The sequence below is a fragment of the Hirundo rustica genome, chromosome Z (genome assembly GCF_015227805.2).
Source record: "Hirundo rustica isolate bHirRus1 chromosome Z, bHirRus1.pri.v3, whole genome shotgun sequence".
Taxonomy (NCBI): Eukaryota; Metazoa; Chordata; class Aves; order Passeriformes; family Hirundinidae; genus Hirundo; species Hirundo rustica.
In genome coordinates this window covers 53,297,466-53,311,010 of record NC_053488.1, presented here as the reverse complement: position 1 = coordinate 53,311,010, position 13,545 = coordinate 53,297,466, and the positions used below count along the sequence as shown (strand labels likewise).

Below are 13,545 nucleotides of genomic sequence, written 5' to 3'. Positions count from 1 at the left end.
AACGGAGGGGTCAGTGAAGTTCTTAAGATGGTGAGATGACACTGAAAGTAATACTCTACTTCTGTGCTATAAATTAGGATTTGAATATATGCCTGTCCAAATTTGAAGTATGCTGAAAACCAAAGAACAGTCGTAAGTCTTACTGGCATTATGGTCTTGCAATAAATTCTAAGCAATCAGAAAATCAGCTTCTGAAAAGAGGTATAAGCATTACACCTCTGGAAGAGAACAATCTCATTGCTTTTCAGAGGTGCCTTGGCACTGATCTGTGTCCTTGCAGTACCTAATTGATGGCCTGATTTGCCATAGCTAAACTAATCCTGGAGGGTCCAGCCTAAGACTTGGCAATTCCCTCTGGAGGACAGAGAAAAATACCAGATTTTCTACCAGAGCAGTATTTCCCAACAGTGCCGTATGAAGGCAGTTGCCCATTAGCAGAATGATGAATGGGGAAATTGAATTGATCCTCAAGAATTACTGTGTGCTGCAGAATAAGATATTGTACTTGTTCAGGCAAGCCACAACTTGTCAACAAATTGTTACTCATGCAGTAACTCTTTTCCAGTGTTAACTTTATAGTTACATCTTTGACAAAAGCTATCTATTTGCATTCCTTTTTATAGGGGGCAAGGAATCTCAGCATTCACCTTGCACAGGGAGAACAGCTAGCAAAAGGATTTGCAGTCATGGCAAGCAAAATTAATTTTCACCATACTTGATTCATTCAGTTCTTCTGTCTGTGTTTTGTATATCACACAGAAGAAACAGGCACACCCATTCAAGAAACAACTGCTGATGTGTTTGATGTTAAAAAAGAAATTAACTGGCAGAATACATTTCCTGAGCAATGCAGCTGAATATTTATTACACATTGTAATCTACAACAACACTTCAAAATAAAAGCAGTTAACCTCTGAGGTATGACCTGCATAGCATTTTAGTTTCATTTCCTTTATATATAATAGGTATTTTGTTGGAACACTTGAAAATTGCACCTGAAGGACTGATTCTTGCTGCAGACAAGTTCACAGAATAATGCAGAATTATTTCCCAGTCACCAGTGAAGGGAAATACTTTTTTTAAGAAAATAAAACCTCAAAACAAACGAACAAAAAAAGACCAAACCCCCTAATCAATAGGGGTAGTAACAAGAAAAAAAAATAGTATTTTTTTACTATCAAAAGACAATAAGATACGGAGAATGTGCTGTCACAGTGTTCTTCAAGTGTCTAATCTCAGTAATAAGTTTTCAATGCTACAGCTGTTTGTTCTCAAATAAAAACGATGTTTCCAAACATTCAGCTTTTTCTTTTGCTCGGCATTCTGTTATTTTTCTAATTAAATCATGCATTAAAATACTTCACCACATTCCTTTTCTATATTATGGGATTTATTTCTTATTGATTTGTTGTCTGTTTCTGTCTAGTTTGTTCTGTAGGAAAATAAACAAGTACATTAACAATTACATAGATAGCTGTCATCTGCCAGCTCACTTAGGAGCTCTGAGGTAAGAAAATATTGCCATAAGAGGTGGAGAAACTGAGGCAAAGGGTTCAAGTTTTCATCACTAGTGAGGGCACCAGTGTAAACCAGGATTCCATAATTTCTTAAGTTCTGCCATATATTCTTTCTAAGCCAAATTATCTTTGTTTATTATTTATCCTGATTCAAGAAAGTAATATAACATATTTTAATGTGTTCCTTTAGACCAAAATGCTAAAGGCAATGTCTTCTTCAAACTAAACTTTACTATTTACTTCTAACTAGACTTTACTAATTACTGCCGTTTATCTGTATTACTAAGGTCCTTCCAGGTGAGTTTATATTAAAGTGCTGTCAATTATTTTTTAGTTATCTGAACTCAGAAGTTACATAAAGTTTTTCAGATGAGTCAGCTGCCAACAAGCAGCTCATGTCCATAAAGGCTATATGTCTTTTTTTACAGTGGTTATCAAAAATTATGTTGTTTCAAGACTTTACTGTTAAGGTATAGAATTGACTAGTGCAAATGCTTAGACACAATTTCAAGTAAAACACTTTTTTTTTTTTTCCCTTTGCATCGTAAACACAGTGGCATAAAGCTTACTCTATTAGTAAGCATTGCAGAGGACCTTAAAAAGGCACATCTGCAAAACACTTTGCAAAAGAAAAGAAAAGGATTCCCTGTCCTCTTTTACAGCACAATACAATTAAACTCCAATGTGTTCTTGGAGAGCCTGCTTACAACCAACACAGCTAAAGCATTAAGCTAACTGCATTAAATATGTTGATACTCAGCCTACCTCCAGAATTTTGCTTCAAGTAGTGTAAGGCTTGAGCAGTGTTAACACTTAGAAACAACAGCTACTATGTTGCTTCAATCATACTGTCATAACTGAAAGCACCAAAGGCATCTCCATCTTCAAAACAGGAAGACGTAGTAATTTTTCTAAGCCGATGGAAAAACAACATCACCATACGTGTAGAGAAGACAATTTCTAGAAGAAACGTGATTTAAACTGCACTTGAGCACCCATACTTTAAAACAGTAATAGATTCTTGGGAAAGAAAAAGGAAAATGCTATAATGAAGTCCTGATATATATGAAACAACAGACATCGCTGTTTTAGTGATGAAAAGGAGTAATTGTGTGTATTGATTGTGTCAGAACACATTCTTGTGTACAAGATCTTTTTTTCAGAGTTCTTTGTATCAAATCTAGAGCACTCACTTAAATTTACAATGTAGTGTAGTGCAACAAATCATGAATGTAATAATTTCTCCCACAACAACTCTGCCTTATTGGGAGCTAGGGACATTTCTTTACCAGCTAACACAATATAAATGACTGGAATCTGACTCTGTGTAAAAAGGAAAACTAACATTATACTTCTTCATGCTCTTCTTCATGCTCTTCTTCATCATATTCCTCTGTTTCTTCTGCTGCTTCTTCATCTTCACTTTCTTTGGGTTTTGGTTTTTGGTGGGTTTTTTTGTCTTTCTCATCCTCAGATTTTTCTTCCTCATCCTTCTTTTCTAGCTCCTGTCACAAGGCAATCCCATGTTAAAGCAACAGCATATCCTCCATACCACCAAAGAGTTAAGAAGCAGTTAACAGCAAGACAGTTAGCATAACAATGTTGTGCAAATGTTGTGTGTCAATATTTAAACCAATATGATGTGAAGCACAAGAACTTAGTAAGGATTTACTAGGTCAAGCATCAGCCACAAAAAAACATGTCCTGTCTACTAAACTGAAATTATGATTTCCCTTTACCATCCACTGTTAGAACAGTTGACAGAAGGCCATATCATACTTGATAAAGCAATACCACATACTGTAGGTAATAATATAACTGCTTCAAACAACTTGTGGATCACTAGGAGAAAAATACAAAGCTATTTCTCCTTAAAGGTTCCCACTGCCACATGGTCAGTAATTGCATACAAAACAGAGGTCACTTCCTAGATTTCTGTATGTTTCTTCCTTCTCAACTTCCTAATTTTTTAAGTTCCAACATCAGTAGATTGGTGAAACAACAGATTTAAAAGCACTGGCACCATTTCCCCCTTCTGTAAGCTCCAGTAGTAGCTCTACTGTTCACACTAGGCTGACTGCTACCCAGTGAACAGCAATTGGTTGTTGTGTTCAAGTACAAACAAGAGCAAAGAAAGTCGTTTCTCCAGAGCCAGACTCTGTCCTTACCCATGCTGCAGAAGAGTTGTCTGTCAGAGTAACAAAATGAGACCAAAAGAAGTCTGTGCTGGTTATTCCATTTGTACTAATAAACATACTAGGTTTCATTTTCCTTTAATTTCTGTTGTAAATTTAGAAATAGTATGCACATCTTACCTTGTTTTTTTTAAAATCACATTCAGATCACTTTTAGACTCAGAGTTTTTTTGCCTTTTCTGGTTTTGCACCTGGTGAAATAAAATACATCACTGTTATTTTTTTTTTTTTTTTTAATGTGAAAAATAGCAAATTCTCTTGTTCTACTTGTTCTTAAGAGTAAATTCATCCTGAGTATGCCATGGAAATCCCATACTGTCTGTATTAAAATTACCTTAGACTTTGAGCTACATCACTCATAGAGATGTAAATGTCTGATTTATGTAAAAGATGCCTAGAAGACCAGTCTGAAATTAAGTTTGATCAAGTAGTCGACCAAAGGCTGAGCTAAGGTATGACATTCAGCTTCACAAAGTGCTAGTCACCGATATACTTAAAATATGTTAATAAACTAGAACAAAATCTCACTTGTTATGTTTAATCATCTTGAAAAGTAAAAACTCATTTTTTTAACTTTATACAAGACATTAATGATGGGTGCTTCAGACAAGCAGATGTAAAAAAAAAAAAAAAAAAAGGCAGAAGTTCATTAGCTCTAACAGAAGGCGTGGTTTCTATAGCCACATGGCTTTTGGACTACAGTTGGCTCTCATCTAATAAATCTATGTTGTGTATTTCTACTTAGTCCCCTGATTCATTAACATAATCTTTATCAGGTTACTCCCTGATTAACTACATGGTGGAGTAAAGATCAAAAATAGCATTCCATATACCCAGGTAAAAGTTACTTGAATGGTAGCACCCTAAACCAAAGTTCCCCGAAGACCAGCCAAATACTCAAGGAAGCAGAACACCAGCAACTGCTGAGAAAACACCTATATTTTATCAAAAGCATTTGTCATAAATAACATCGAGTTTATTTGAGTGTTTTGTGTAGTAAAGGGTTATATGACTAAAGCACTGCACAGAGCTCAGGGGACTCAAACTGCTCTGCAAAATCATGAACAGCATCAAAGCAAACACATTCAGAATGAAGTAGGCTTTTTAGGAGAATGAGCAGAAAGTGCAATTCAGAATTATCATCCCTGCACAAACTCCTGCAGGATTTTACAGATAATACATACAGAACAAACAGACATGTGGGATTTGTCTCTAAAAGCTGGGCATCTTTGGCTCTTATAAAATTAGAGACACTGATCCACTGTTACAAGTTCAAGCAAAATAGCTCCCTACATTAGATACCTTAGAGGTGCAATGGCATACAATCTAATCTAATTTCCAAATACCTGGTCTTGCAGTACTTGGGCTAAAATGCATACATTTGAGTGCTATATATACCTATGCATGTGGCTGATCTACAGTGCCAACTGAACCCAGATGACATCTTTACTTATTTAGTTACGTATTTTTTCAGCAGGTGCTGCTGGTATCTAGGATACTGCATTTCACAGCCCAGGGTCAGTGTTGGGGAGAGGTGGAATTCTACCCAAAGTTTTGTCACTGAGAAGGCAAGCAGTCAGGTCTTCAGTTAAAACATTCAGGGAAACCAGAAAGAGGGAGGGGAGGTGTGTAAAAGTAAAGCTGTCCCTTACATGGAACTGTACTGATCCCAAAACCACTCCTACAAGCTAAAAAGGCAGAAGGTAGGAACCTGGTTTGAATTTCTGTGCAAATTCTGTTGATTTCTTTACCTTTGTTCCTCCATGGTTAAAGTGTCACCTACGTTATCTGTCCTCAAAAATACAGCAGACATGTACCTGGAGCTCTAATGGATCATTGATCAGCTATGAACAAACTTCCTGAACCATATATAACTCTGTATCATCAGGATTCCACAAAAACAACCACAATCAAAAAAAAAACCAAACCAAACCAAACAAACAAACACCAAAACCACCAAACAAACAAACAAACAAAAAACCCCCAACACCTTAAATGCATCATCGGGAGTCCACAAAAAACCCTAATCCTGAAAGTTTTTTGCTTTTAGGGGAACTCATTCTTTAATCAAATCAAATTGTGATGGTTAGCTGATCTTTGTCATTATAACATGTAGAGGACTGTACTTTTAAGAGCCAGTAGAGGAACTGGTACTAAAGGAAGAAAAATTCCCCCAGTGAGCAGTGATTCTCTTTTTATGATCATTACAACATTACTTTAACAAGAAATTGTAATTCATTATTTCACTGGATCTTGGGGCAAGAGCTATTGTGCATAGGCTTATAAAAGCCCATGGTTTCTTCTTTCAGAATATAAACCCCATGTATATTCTGGTCCCACCTTTGAAGATTTTGCAAATAAATATTTCATTTCCAGTTGAATCTTACAGTCTACCTTCAGTACCATGCTTCTCAAGGATGCTCTAAAAAGGAACAAAGATTCCAGCTGAGCCAGTCTCTGTGACTACACACATTCCCATTCCTTTTTCTTTTTATCTGTGAATTGAAAAATGGCACATGAAAGACCTGGAGAAAAAGAACAAGAAAGCAAACAATTATATATAAACAGCTAAAACCAGGAGGCCAAATGTTTCTTCTCACAGGAGGCCACTTAGTTTAAGTCATGCATACTAGAAAACACTGAAAAACAAAAGATCCTGTGTAATAAAAATCTGTTTTCCTGTAAGAGCTACCATTTCCAGTTCCAACTGCTTTTGAAGGATCTGATGCACAATTCTGCAGACAAAACCTGAACATTTAAAAAAAGTAAAATCAGGGAAAATAGAAAATAACCCACATTAAATTACATATAAAAGAACTAAAAAATGCAAAAGTCAGCCAAATCATTAACAAGATAATTGAGAAACCCAAAATACAAAGGAAGCCTGAACAGCCAGTTACTGTTGAATAGAAGGATGAGTGCTGACTAAAGATACAAGTTTTCAAAACAAAAAACGTTGGTGTGTTTTTAAAAATTTTTTCATAGTTATATATATCTTGTATGTTAATATGGTGCATCCACACAAAAGACAGAAAAAAGGAGGAAAATTCTGTTCCAGTAAGTTAAAACATCCTACAGAAGCAAAGCAAAAATCACAAAAGACAGGCAGACTAATAAAATATTTAGAAAAAAATCTGCCAAAAGCCTTAATGATTTAGACTAATGAGCATTTCTAGCATTTTTTTCCTCCAGTACAGCTTCTGTCTCTCAACTACTATGTAATATTTGCTTCTTAAAATGGATAACATACTTTTTTGTTTGCCTTCTTTGGTCTCATCTCTCTTTAGAGTCTTCTCCAATCTGTACTGAAAATAACTTTAATATACAAAAATTATGATTTACAGCAGTAATCCTTCCCCTGCCACCAGGGAAAGGAAGGGACCCCTTTTGTGCTTGATCCTATTTACATGCATGCCAAAATGTTTTAGCACAACATTTTAGGGAAATCTAGCTGTAATTTAAATTGAGGAACAGGAGTCAGGATTGTCATTTCACCCACATAATGACAACTGGCTTCTGTCCCAAGGAGATAAAGTTCAGCCATTCCATTGGCCCATGGGCTCTTCAACTTACTTAACTATTATGTAATTAAGTTTGCAGTAGTGAGCTATAAAGATATGGTTGGGGAAGGCTAATATAAAACACAGTTACCCACAACAGACATCACGTTATTTCTAGTAACATCAATGTTTGCTCCCAGTTCAAAACTGTAATCTGTGCAGTGAGTAAGGAAAAAGCAGAACAAGAGTGAGAGCTAAAGTTTGCATTTGTGCTGCAAATCAGTTGTTACAGCTGAGTAAATAAATAAAATTAGATTATTTCCTTTTTTTAAATTTTATTTTGACAAAACAATACTCACCTTGTTCTGAAATCATGCCATGTGCAATAACTCTCCACATACAGGATTAGAAGGAATATATAACTTGGTAATAATTTCATACATTTTTTATTGTTTGAAAAATAGTGAATCAAACACTTAAAAGATCAGAACATTTCACAGGTTCATAGAAAATCAGCCTTTGATAACCTAAGATATTACCTGGTGTCCATGCTTCCTACTTCTTTTCATTGTCTTGGTACTCTTGACCGTCTCTCAATTGCTACAGAGAGAACTGTTATTCAGTAGCAAATACTTAGTATACTTAGTAGTACTACTTAAAAGGCAGTTCAGACACAGTCCTTGATATTTACCTATAACTAAACATACAGCATATCGTTCTAATCCCACATTGAATGCTTTCCTGTTGTCAAACAGTTAAAAAAAAAAAAAAAAAACCAAACCCACAACAACTCCAAAATTAATATTATTTATTCTTTTACCCTTGAAAAGCATGAAATTGTTAAATGCAGATTTATTCAGAGACCAGGCTGAAACATCAAATGTAATATTAACTCTCTACTCTTCAAGAGTTTCACAATCAAACCTTTATTGCAAACCAGTGGGTAACATTTAACATCACTTTGTTAATCATAAACAGTACCCAGTCTCAAAGTTCCCAAGTCTTACAGGTTGTATCTGATCATCAGCTCCCAAGACTTTCAGTTCTTCTGCAATGGAAAAGCTTTGCATCCTATCCAGAACAGCAGCTGAACACTTTAATCCATTTAACCTCCTTCCAGGCACAAGAACTAAACTGAGAAATGCTTTGTAAATAGTACAGTAGTCATACAGTGTAAGTACATCCATTTACACTGAATAACTTTTACATACAATCTCTAATGCCAAAAGCAATACCAAAACTTCAGTGGTTTTCAATCAGTTTCATTTTTTCTTGCCAAATTACCACATGCAACTGCAAAATCCACAAAATTACTGAATCTGATTGCACTGTTAACCCAAGTAGGGATAATATTTGCAGATATTTTACAAAATTGTAACAAAGATAGCCTTTGACCTTTAGAGTCAAGAGTTCTAGCACATGATCACAGACTCATAGAATCACAGAAGAGTTTGAGTTGAAAGGGACCTTAAACATCATCTCTTTCTAACCCCACTGCCATGGGCAGGGACAACTTCCACTAGATCAGGTTACTCAAAGCCCCGTCCAACCTGGCATTGAACACCTCCGTAAACAGGGCATCCACAACCTGTGCCAGTGCCTCACTACTCTCACATTAAAGAATTTCTTCCTAATGTCTAACCTAAACCTATTCTCTTTCAATTTGAACCCATTCCCCCTTAACTACATGCTATTGCCTGATCTTTCCTGTAAGTTCCCTTCAGATACTGGAAGGCTGCATAAGATCAGCCTGAAGCCTTCTCCTTTCCAAGCTGAGTAATTCAAATTCTCTCAATCTTTCCTCACAGTAGAGGTTCTCCATCCCCCTAATCAACTGAGTGGACTCTTCTGGACTTGCTCCAATAGGTCCATGTCCTTCCTGTGCTGGGACCCCAGAGCTTATGCAGAACTGCATGTGGGGTCCCACCAGAGCAGGGGAGAAGGGAACAATCCCTTCCACAACCTGCTAGCAATGGCCCAACACAGGTGCAGCACCTTGCAAATATAAATCACATTATATCCCCATGCACCCACTTCTCCCATCTGTCAGAGTCTCTCTGCATGGCATCCCATCCTTCAGCTGTGTACTCACCAAGGAAAAAGAAGACATCATAAATGAAGCTAGATCTTAAACTTAGTTATTATGAAGCAAACAGAAAACCTCAAAACTGTGCAACGAAGAGTCTACAATTAAAATAACAGTGTCTCAAGGGGCATTCATAGATGTAGGAAACTATCAGCTAAGAGAGGAAAACAAACTAGTAGTTTTGATTTCAGATCAAGGCTCTTTAGTGAAGAAGTAATAGCTGATGTCATCAGTAAAAAAATACATTGACTGACTCTTGCCACTCACAACTAATGAACTAATTCCAAACCACGGCCTAGGTGGCAGTCACCCAGTTTTGGCAGATATACCTACAGAAAAAAATATGAGTGATTCATAACTTACATAGTGAGATAAATAAAGAACTTTCTATAAAATATGCCTGCTATTCTCTCAAAATTAGTATTGAATTATGGAAATCTATGCTATATGGCACATTAACACATCAAAATGTCCAGGTAAAATGAGATAATGGCTTTCATTTGCTACCTGAATAATGAAAGAAAGATAAATACATCCTAACTAATTAATATGTTTCCCTTCTCACACTTCAAAGGACCATCTGGCTCATAGATGTTGTTCTGAGATTTTATAACAACCCATTCACTCTTGTAGCAAAGACAATTTATGAAGTTCCTGCTTACAGCCCACCCTATAAAACTCTCTTAGTTTTACAAGATGTAACAAAAAATATCAGTTAAAAATAATCTACTCTACAGCTTTCTTAAAGCTAGACCACCTTTGCCACAGAATGCAGTTCCAGAGACAACTGCTCATTCCAACTGAGATGAAACAAGCTTTTAAATTTCAGACTATCACAGATGTAATTATAACCCCCCCCCCTCAAATGTGGCACTTTTGTACAATTAAAGATTTAGTAAAAAAGATACCTCAACCAATTTACCCTTGCAGAGGTGATGCGAACATTTGAAGTGTTATTTTAATATATAAAGTAGCTGTCTATCTGCTTTCCCTGCAACTGTCAGTTCTGGTGGGAAAAAAAAAACCAGCTTTCAAAAGTGGAAGTTATACTAAGCATACACTCAGCAACAGAGAGGTATCTGTCTCTCCATCAGAAAAAGAACATTTCGGGAACAAATATAATACTGGTGCGCACAGTAAGAATGATGTCATGAGGTAAAGTCAGAAAAGATGGATAACATTGTCTCAAAAAGCAGCTGGTTCATTGGAAATAAATCTGGCTGGCTCTCGGACACAGCAGTTTGCTTTTTTGTGCCTCTAACAGAAATAGCAAATTTCAAGCCTGACAAAGATCAAGAGCATAGCAAGCCTTTAGTGAGATGGAAATCCAAAACCACTGAAACTTGTTTACCCAGAAGATGAAAGAGAACATATGATAAAAGAGTAATTTAAAATTCTTCTTTCATAAAGGGATGTAGAAATAAGGATCAGATCTGCTCTTGCCTAATAACCAGTGTTACCTGGTTGCACCACCTAGACTCCAGCTGCAGATCAAGGGAAATACTCTGTCTTCTGTGAGCCACAAGATCTGTCTGGGAATGTGTTCACTGCTCACACTGCGCGGTACTGCTCCAATTTATATATGGCTTTAGTACACAAACAATTGGACAATAAGGTGTGTTGCATTCAAAGCCTAATTAAAAAAAAAATAAAAAATCATAGTTTCAAAAACACCTTGAATTCACCATTACACCATGAGCAGAAATTGAACTTAAAATTCTGAGGGGATTGGATTATGCACCTGTACATTACCAACATCATGAATATTTAGGCAGAAAATATTCTCATGGATTTCATGTGGAAATGAAACTTTACATTTTAGAGTTTAAGTCAGCTCTCATTATTCAGGATAGGAAGGAAAAGATTATCCAGTGTTTAGCCACTTCAGATCTTTTAAATGCTTTTATAAAGTTGTAACAGCACTTGCCATTTATAACATTCAGAATAAGCACTCAGCAGGTAGTAAAACTAGGCAAAAAATCGTGAATGAAAAGAAACACTTCTCACAGTAATAATCACCAGTGACTTCTAGATTTACCCTCACAGTACGATAAGCAGACACGTAAGTCTTTCTGCTCCACTTTCCTTCTTTCCCACTAGCCCAGTTTTCTGACCAGGAAGCTTCAATTTTAACAGTATAATTATGTATGACTGGATATCAAGTATAGCTCCAGCATTTATTGTTATCAAACAATAACAAAGCAATTAATTTTTAGTTATGTATAAGCAAAAGAAAAAATCTTAGGTACCACAGAATAAGATCAAGATTTGGCTTCTAATCCAGCTCTGCTTCTGATAAAAACTTCAATAAATCACTAATTTTCACCTCAATCTTTGTATTTCAACAGACTTGTCAGTAACACTAATACTTCCTGAATAGACTTAGAGGGGGAAAAAATTAGTACCTTTTAGAATTTCCATCTATTCAATATATTGATTATTTTGAGTATGTCTTTACACAATTTAAATGAGATCTGAATTTAACACTAGTATTTACTACATATTTCTTTGCTCTGATGAAAAATTATATGTAACACATAGAAATACCAAATTGTCTTGTATTGGCTAGCATATAATTGAAAAGGCTGCATGTAGATGGTCTAAATGTTTATTACTCTATACCAAATGGAACAGATATTTGATACCTTACTTTTCCATGCAGTAATTGCTTTCCAGTTACAGCACTTCAGTAAGTATAAAAGCAGAAAAAATCCCTATTCGCTTAAGCTGCCATTTTTACTTCATCATTATCAGTATGAAACTCATCCTCAAAACATGCTTTTCACTACATCAGCCTTCACAGAATAATAAGTAAAGATATTAATACAAATAAAAAGCACACAAATAAACCTTGATGTTCATCTCCTGCTATCAAGAAGTATGGCATTTTTTTCGTAGTTTCTCTAAGAGCTTGTTTTAAGGCCAACATGTAATCTTCATATCTTGTTTTCAGAGGCACTGGCTTATCGTCTGTACTCTGTACAAAAATTGTTTAATATTTATAAGGTACTGATATCCACCAAATATACAGGTATATTAATAAAAGCTACAAGAAACATATCTAATAAACAAAGAGCACAACTATGCACTATACTACTTCTTGAGTACACTTAATTGCATTTTGACATGCCCATTAACTATGTTTACATCTAAACTTAAACCTTTTAAAACTTCATTTTATCTTTCTGCAATAATGTATCACAAAATCAAGGAAACAAATTTATAAAAATTTGTTATATAGTCACTCACAGTATTCCTAAACCCTTAATTGCCAAAAGCAGTTATTCTCACCAACCTATCTCAAAAAACCCTCCTTCTCTCTTCAGTCAGAGTACTGCCGTTCTTAACCACTTCCAAGGTAACGTTACAGCTACATTAAGTATGATATTTAAATAACATTGACACCCTTTCTATGACTATTACCATGGAAACAGGTTGTATTGTCTAAAACCAGGCCCTCACACAATTCAGTTTCTACCAGTTGAATTTAAATTAATTGTTATGGGTTGTATTTTTGGAGATTGAGGGAGTTTCTTGTGGGTTTTTTCTTAGGGGGTTGTTGTTGGGTGTTTTGTTTTGTTTAATTTGAATCTTGAAATCGAGAATGATAAATATGCAAAAACAGTTTTTAAAATATCCAGACTACTACAGGCAGAATTACAGAATGGATGTTGTTTCTCTCATGTGATAAATGGTGCTTAATCAATAACTGAGTGGTAGGCTGCAAAGCATAAGGTGCTATCACAAATAGCACCATTCTGGACCATGAAAGGAGTTTTAGACTGTAAATCTGATACATGCTTCATTCCCTTCTTTTTGCTGGCCACCTCTGCATGCCTGAAATTGCCTCCTAACCTCGGAATTTTAAGTCATCTTCTTCTAAACCTTAAATGCACTGCGTTGAGTTCAATCAGAACCAGAAAGAACAAATGAAGAAAAGTTTAACAAATGAAAAAAAGTTCAAGAACCCTGAACTTTCTGTGACTGCATTCTAGCATTTTTGAACTTTTCTCCAAAAATTTTGTGTTTGTCATTCATGACTTCTTTATCCTGACTATTTTATGTCCTTTATCTTAGTAACTATTTTTGGATCCTGGTAAAGTGACACAGGCAAAGAGGTAATTAATATAATCAAAAGTCTTTTCATGACTCCAGCAGGACTGCAAGCTAACTACGGAAAAAAAGGAGGCTGTTTCTAAGTAAAATATTTAACCAAGATCATAAAAGAAGAGCCTTCAAAACACTTA

At 35.6% G+C, this 13,545-nt stretch overlaps 1 long non-coding RNA gene across 1 annotated transcript; it reads right to left on the bottom strand.

The window, feature by feature from the left end:
* Window positions 1-836: 836 nt before the first annotated feature.
* On the bottom strand, window positions 837-6,237 carry LOC120765759 (uncharacterized). Its single transcript, XR_005704505.1, has 3 exons — window positions 6,107-6,237; window positions 3,833-3,903; window positions 837-3,022 (listed from the first exon to the last, which is right to left on the bottom strand). It is a non-coding gene; the product is annotated as an uncharacterized LOC120765759 (long non-coding RNA).
* Between the last annotated feature and the right edge of the window lie 7,308 nt (window positions 6,238-13,545).